Below are 7,807 nucleotides of genomic sequence, written 5' to 3' on the forward strand. Positions count from 1 at the left end.
TCACGCCTGTACAGCACTACACTGAAACTCCATGCTCATATCTGGCATACAGAGCTTTCTCTCCACCCCCCGGCAATTCGGACGCCCTTGCGACCGGACTGCATTGGCACTCCTGCGTGTTGTGCGCCCGTCGACTGTGTGCGTGTGCAGTGCTCTGCAAATGAACAAGTGTGTGTGTGTAAAAGGGGGTGGGTGCCTTCTTCACTTTGCGACTTCCTGCTCCAGATTGCTGGCTTTCAGATGCTCTAGTGCACAGGCATTTATATTCTTGCGAGCTGTCTTGAGTGCCATGTTATTATTATTATTATTATTATTGTTATTATTATTATTATCGCTACGAGCCCATTGAATGTGTTGAAGCCGGAAAGACGCATAATTCACTCTGCATAGAACGGCCCATCTAGACTCTTTTCCCGTATGAAAATGAACCATGAGTTTCTGTAGAGAGCGTTATGTGTTCCTAATGTGACATCAGGGAAAAGACGGGGAATGCCATAGAAGGAAATTCAAGACGATGAGAAAAACAATGAGCCTTGAAGAAGACAAGTCCACTTGTCGAAACGTTGGCTTCTGCATTCACCTTGTTCACGTTTTACTCAATGTGACATCAGACATTCATAAGAAATGCATCGTTTAATGTTTTTTGGCATCACAAGTACATCAGAGACTCAAATGACAATGCACCTTATGATTTCTGATGAGAGGAGTATACAGCTTTTTTGTGTTATTGCTGATTTCAAAGTACATCATATATCAGTGTGTACGATGCCAAGTCGTGAAAAATTCTTTTTAATGCGATAGCATTAAATGGCTCATGAGCCGGAAAATCCGGCATTGTCGGCGTGAGCACTCGATGTACAAAGAGGTTACAAACTCTCAACCTTTCATGGGAGTCGAACCCACTACCTTTGAAGGTAATTAAGGCTACGAACCCACGACCTTTATTGTTGATTAAGGCACCGTTAAGACAGTTATTTAAGGTAGAGTTCATTAATGCACTCGAACCCACGTACGACCCTTAGTGGAAGTCGAAGCCTGTTAATGTGTTAATTAGGGCAGCAGTTAATTATTACGTCGTTAATTAACACTCGTATCATCGACCGTTAGGGTTAATGGAGGCGATGTTAATTAAGGCGCAGTTAAGATACAGTTATTTGAGGCACTCGAACCCACGACGTTCGTTAATGAAGACGATGCTAATTAAGGTACAGTTCATTAAGACATCGTCATTAAAGCACTCGAACCCACAATCGTTAGTGTTAATGAAGGCGATGTTAATTAAGGCATAGTTAAGATAGAGTTATTTGAGACACTCGAACCCACGACCTTTGTTAATGAAGACGGTGGTAATTAATGCACAATTAATTGAGACCTAACAATTAAGTCACTCGCACCCAGTACTTTGGGTGGGAATCGGACCCACGACCTTTGTTGTTAAAGGTTATGTTAATCAAGGCATATTGAATTAATATATAGGTAATGAAAGCACCCAAACTCATGATCTTGTGTGGGAGTCGTGCCCACGAACTTTGTCGTTAATGAAGGCGATGCTAATTAATGTACAGTTAATTAAGCTATAGTTGATGGAAGCACTCGGATCCATGACTGTTGGTGTGAGTCGAACCCATGACCATTGGTGTTAATGAAGACGATGTTAATTAAGGTACCATTAATTAGGATATGAATAATTAGAAAACTCGGACCCTTAGCCTTTGGTGGTAGTGGTGGTTCAGATTCATCGTTGGGGGCAGCCTAAGAGACAAATATAAAGACAATGATATAACCCAGCGTGAGCGCCGAGTACTCTGCAAACGCTTCCGATTTATCAGGGCTAGGCAAAAAACAGTGGCGTCATTTTTTTTTCTTTTTAAAGAGCACTGTAAGTTCGTGTTACCCCGTGATCACATTTGGTAAACAGTGCTAACCTATAGCGTATGGCTTATTCTAAGCAGTTTGTTTTCTCGGATGTGTTATTTGTCTTTAAGTGGCAAACCGACAATTCTGCAGATTGACATGATCATGACATGGAAAACTGCGCGTAACCGGCAGCGTTTATTTGCTGGAACGCACTGTAGTACTTGGTTGCAAGCACATCGTACGCCAGCGCACATTTCTGGCTAATACCACATAGGACAAATGCACGCTGCCGAGTCATGTGAGTTTTTCGAGGAATCTTCGTGGGTAGCACGATCAACAAAGAAGGCACGGACGACAGGAGTGCAACCCGCGCACATTAAACACACTAACACGAAAGCAAGATACGGACGACAGGAATGTAAGCTGCGCCACACGAGCAGATTTGATGCTTTCCGTCTGACACTTGCAACGGGCACTGAAACATCGCACACTGCACATGTGTCCCTCGGAGATCGCGTCAACGATGTCTGAGGCTATACAGTTGATGTTAACGACAGCAGGAAGTTATTTAAATTGAAGTGACGGCGCAGATAGCACGGGGAGGAGCGAAATGCGTAATTCACGGGTTTTAAGAGAGGTAACCGAAGTTCAAATCGTTCGAATGACGTCCCAGCAACGGCTTTCTATAGGGATAACCTTTTCAGATATCGAAGGCCATGCTTTTGCTGGCTGCAGGTAGCAGAAGCAATTCAAATCGAAAATGCGTTATAGAATTTCTTTCTATGCCAAGCTATAGCTTACAATAGAAACTTATCTGTGGTTCTGTTTGTTTGCAACAGCTATGCACATTTAGGCAGCCGCACAAATCCTCAGATGACGCTGGCCGAGGCATCGGCTGGCCCCAAGCGACCTGTTGGTGATGCCAGCCACCGCCCCGTTCCAATCCAATCAGCCTGTCGCTCTGTTTACGAGTTGACCGGGCGTGCGAGCTGCAACGATGTGCTTGTTTGATCGTGCGTTTTTGTGTTTGCTGTAACGAAATGTGACTTAGTTCGCGTGCGCATAAATGCCACAGACAGCTTGTGTCTCGCTGCAAACTCGCCGTGTGCGTGGCGCGTCAGCCAAATGTGGACCAACGATGTTCATGCCGTGGAGTGCGTTCCCTTGGTCTCTGGTTCTCGTGGAAAGTTGGTCGGACGTCTCAAAGAAATAATGCGTATTGTTAGCGTGCCACTGCCCGTCTACTATGCACCGGCATGTATGCTGGGAGTAACGTCCAAGCACCGGCAACTGGTAGGGCGCTTTTGGACCGCGTCTTGCCATTCAAAAGGTGAGTAACCGTGCTTGCTAACTACACACGTGTTGTGCGTGCTTCTCGTGTGGGCATAGGGTGCCCTGCGAACGTAGGAAACAGAACTTCCACGACAACAGTGAAACAACAGAGAAACCTATGCCGATGCTTGCTGGGTGTCAGAGTTTAGTTGCGCGAATTTATTACCATAATGTGGAATTGAAAATCTTGATAAGCGTTTTCTTCTGATGAGAAAGATTACGTTCGAAAATAATCGTGTTGATCGGGCGCGCTTGTGCGTGAGCTCCGCCTCTTCTACTGAAGTCGCATGATAACGGATCATCTGCCTCTTGACCGATTGTTGCTGCAATGACGTTTCCTCGCTTATAATGATTCGACGTTGTAAATAATCTCTGCTTACAAAGTTTTCGCTTTACGAGCAGTATTAGAGGGGAAAAATGTAAGCAGTCACAGCGTTCTACTGGTACAGGTTTGTTTTGAAGGGGTGTTGCCATAACTTTGACGTAACTAAACATTACAAAGGATGGTTACTTAAAGTCATGAAAGAAACTGTACAATTGTTATGTAAACAAACATTCATGTAATGTGCTGCTGCTGCTGCTGCGTGTGAAATTTTGCCTTGTTGAAAGGGTACCTGTGATCGTGACATTGATCAGTGACTGACTTTGTGCTCTGTTGCCACCCTGCACCAGTGCAGGCATTGTTTTCGTGAATGTTTTTACATGCTCCTTGCATGTGTTCACGATGTGATAGTCTTATTGTGCCACAGCTATAAGTTAACACAGAATTATCTTTGTAGTGGTGAAGCCGTGACCCACAACAGTGTCCACATAACCCGCGGTGGCCATGGCTGCCGCAGTACGGCGTGTAATCTGGATGGACATGTCAGGTAGGCTTTAAGTGTACGTGTTCACAAAAGTAGGATCTCGGTATCATTAGTGGATAAGTTTATCGACATATTACTTAATGCGGCTTGCTAAATAGGCTAAATATTTATGCAACTTTATTCCACTTGCTGCTTATTTGTATCTGTAGACATTATGCACACGTTATCTTGTTCTGTTAAAACTACACCTCGCATGTCCTGACGTTTAGTATTTTTCTTGCATCAATCGCTCGGCTGCAAGTCCATTTTATTTTTGCCTATTACACGGTATGTTTGTTTTTTATTTTGGTTTTATTTGTTGGGAACTGTTTCCTATGCTGTAGCATATATTTCCGTATTTTTCTTTCTGCTTATGATACACACATGTGCTGTTTTTGTCCGTGTAAGAATTCGAAGTGTAGTGTGCCATTTATGTCACAGGTCTAAGCACGCAGTGTGCATACCATTGTTTACCATTGATATTTACAATTATGTCTGTCTTGTTCTCAGAATGACTGCCACTGGCAAATACACATTTGATGAACTCGAATTTCTTGAAATGAAATAGGAAGGCCAGTATTCATTGTGCTGCAGTTACTTAAGTAGTGAGGTGTTTTCTGGTAAGCTTGCCATTTTTTCTCTCACTTTCTTCATAATGTTTTCTTTGCCATCTGCCCCTATTCATGCTGGCAGGCATTGTAGCAGATGTGAGTGTGTCTATTGCAGCAACGTCACAGCTAGGTTGCACACATTACAGGATGCCAACAGATACCCATCACTGTTTTTGTGCATTTCTGAGAACCAGCGGTGTATACTCGGGAAAACTTGTAGTGTCCATTTGAATTTGCCAATCAGTTCATGTAACTATTCAGGACAAAATTTACGCAGCGAGGGAAGGAAGACCATACAAGATGACCTTGGCTAACAACTGGCTGTTTAGGTTGATGGAAGGATTAACAAAAATAGCACTGGCTGTGCGCTTGTGTTGTGCACCAGTTAATTTGAGAGGGATGACAGAAGTTGTAATACAAAGGCATAACATCATGATAAACGGTGTTTGCATAAAAATAAGTAAGTGAATAGGCACAGACCAATTTCTATCCCTTGTAATCTAGAAAGGATGCCTTTCTTCATGCATTGATAATGGGGGCTGGCTCACACTTATTGTTATTTTATGTGGTGTGCCTGACTGATTTCTCTTGCCAATTTTCAACCATGGGTGAAAACAGATAAACAATCCCAATCCGGCCTGAAGCCCCATTGCAGATATGTGTGGCCAAGTCGGACGAGCATACCGCTCTTTTGAGTGAAGTATGATGATCTCATAGGTACATATTAGGCACCAGCCAGTCTGCGCTATGTACATTTGACCACATGTGAAAGGAATACAGTACAGTGCCTCTGACACGTACAGGACAAATTTAGTGCTACCTTTAGCCAAGCAAGCCTCGCTTGCCTCCTTGCCTTTCTCAATTCAATTGCGAACTGTTGTGCATATGCTGCCTAATTTCTTTTTGCTGGAAATATATGTGCATTGTAGTCCACAAGTGAATTGACAAAGGCACCCAGGCATTGGAGGCTTGCTTAGTTAAAGATATCCAGAATTTGTCTCGTATCTGTTAGGGGCAGTGTAGGCTATTCTTTTGATCACGTGCATATTTGGTCCAATGTACATCGGGCATGCTGACTAGTAGGTGCCTCAGCATGCGCCTAGGAGAGCACCATAATTCACTCAGGACGAGTGTGCTCGTCCCATTTGACCATGCATTGACACGACAAGCTGTGCACTGGATTTAGATTGTTTATCTGTTTTGTTCGCCTATGACAACCGATTGATACAACAAAATCAGTGAGGAATACCACATCCAAAAATGGGACATCTCTCAGTCAACGGTCGTTATGATTGCATGACAAAGAGGAATACTCTCTAATGACATGGGGTAGCAAAGCAATGAAGGGGGCTAGTTGGTGAACGTTCATGGTTATATTGCGCTCTGTTTTACACAGACGATATTAACGAAGGATAGGACGTGGACGGACGTCCGTCCACGTCCTGTCCTTCCTTAATATCGTGTGTGTAAAACTGAGCGCATTATAACCATGAACATGGGATAGCAACCACCATGCTTAATTATTAAATTTTTTTTATGCAAGCTTGTTGATCATGCTTCTACGCATTTGATTTTCAACTTGTGCCCTCCCTCTAAAGCAGCGCTGGGGTGTAAACGATAAAAAACCCCAGACATATGGTGTGGTGTATTTCTTGAATGGGACATATGCCATCATACAGGAGGCCAACACAGGCATGACATAGTAGGCTTGGAATGTATGAGAACTGTGCCGGTAGTTGATGCAAATATTCTATAATGACTGGCACTTGGATGTCACGGGGATGCATTTGGTTGCCCGTACACAAACACTCCTTTGCTCATTTCCATGCCAAGTAATTAGCCAGATTTTCTAATTCACGCTAGCAATCCACAGACACTGCTGTTTTTTATCAAGTGGAAAGCGATATAGCTGAAGTAGTTCACAACATGTACACACGCCACAGCTGATCCACGTTGCACATTTGTGCAGCCAAGAGCAATTTCTGCTTACTGTAGTTACTGCTGCAACCAAAGGTCACACAGTGGTTCCTCAACAACTTTGTGTGAACCGACACCACATAAATTTTTCGCAGAACTAGCTATAACATCTCCAGATCGTTCTGCAGCAAGTGATACAGCGTGTATTTCTGTGGTTGATTGCCAAGTTTTGTTAATTTTCTGTCCTTTCTACCATGCAGGGTACACGTGCACTCACTTCAAGACGACGACACTCCACCTCAAGAACAGCCTCTCCTCAATGACAAGTAGCGAGATAAAATGAAAGGAAAATATCACATCCGTAACCAGACTGAGACTGTGTTTTCCTTTCATTTAACCTCCTTCTGCATTTAAGGAAGCATTGATATGCCCAATAAATGTTTTTGTTAAATTTCTTTCGTCGAGTAATGGCTAACATGCAGCATATGTAGGGCCCATGTACATGTTGTCAAAAGTGCTGCATCTTCGCTGGACATACATACATGCATACAGGCTGCATATATCAAGGACCAAAGACAGTCACGCACAGGTAACCTCTTTAAATAAGGTCTGACTGCCATTGGGACACATGAGAAAATGTTACCACACGTGGTGGCCAATTTTGTTATAGGAGTGCTATGAGCACCAGCAGTCTAATGTATAAGCTCATTAGAGATTCATTCGGAAGATATGAGAAAGTCACAAGAAAACTGCTTTGGAGTAAACATTAGGAAGACATTTCATGCTCACAAGAAAAACACTCATCAAGAATTCAACAGAAAGACGGTGGCCAATATGTTTTAGAATGACATTAGGAATACATCAAAAAATTCCAAAGAAACTTATCAGAAAGTCTAATGGCTGTGATGTCAAAACTCATCTGACTTTCATGTGAAACTCATCTCATATTTTCTTAAGCGTTGTTACATAACTCTGTAGAACCTTACTTGCATTCGCGAAGCTGGCTATTGGTACTTATAGTCTGCTTCTACTTTTTTTTCATGCTCTTTTGTTAGAAACATTACAAACATAATTCTATAGGTTTACGAAATTGGAACGCATGGTGACTATGCACTAGAAGACCTGGCATACATTTAGCGCCACGCATCAGCTCATGAATTGTAGCTTGTTTACAAAGATATATACACTGAATCAGTATGGAATGTCGCATAGTGAGCCATTTCAAAAAACGATGTAAGGCTCAAA

The 7,807-nt window shown here is 42.9% G+C and overlaps 1 long non-coding RNA gene across 1 annotated transcript; it reads left to right on the forward strand.

The window, feature by feature from the left end:
* Positions 1 to 3,972: 3,972 nt before the first annotated feature.
* On the forward strand, positions 3,973 to 7,017 carry LOC140213598 (uncharacterized). Its single transcript, XR_011890496.1, has 2 exons — positions 3,973 to 4,058; positions 6,823 to 7,017. It is a non-coding gene; the product is annotated as an uncharacterized lncRNA (long non-coding RNA).
* The last annotated feature ends 790 nt before the right edge of the window (positions 7,018 to 7,807 follow it).

Source organism: Dermacentor andersoni, chromosome 10 (assembly GCF_023375885.2).
Source record: "Dermacentor andersoni chromosome 10, qqDerAnde1_hic_scaffold, whole genome shotgun sequence".
NCBI classification, from domain to species: domain Eukaryota; kingdom Metazoa; phylum Arthropoda; class Arachnida; order Ixodida; family Ixodidae; genus Dermacentor; species Dermacentor andersoni.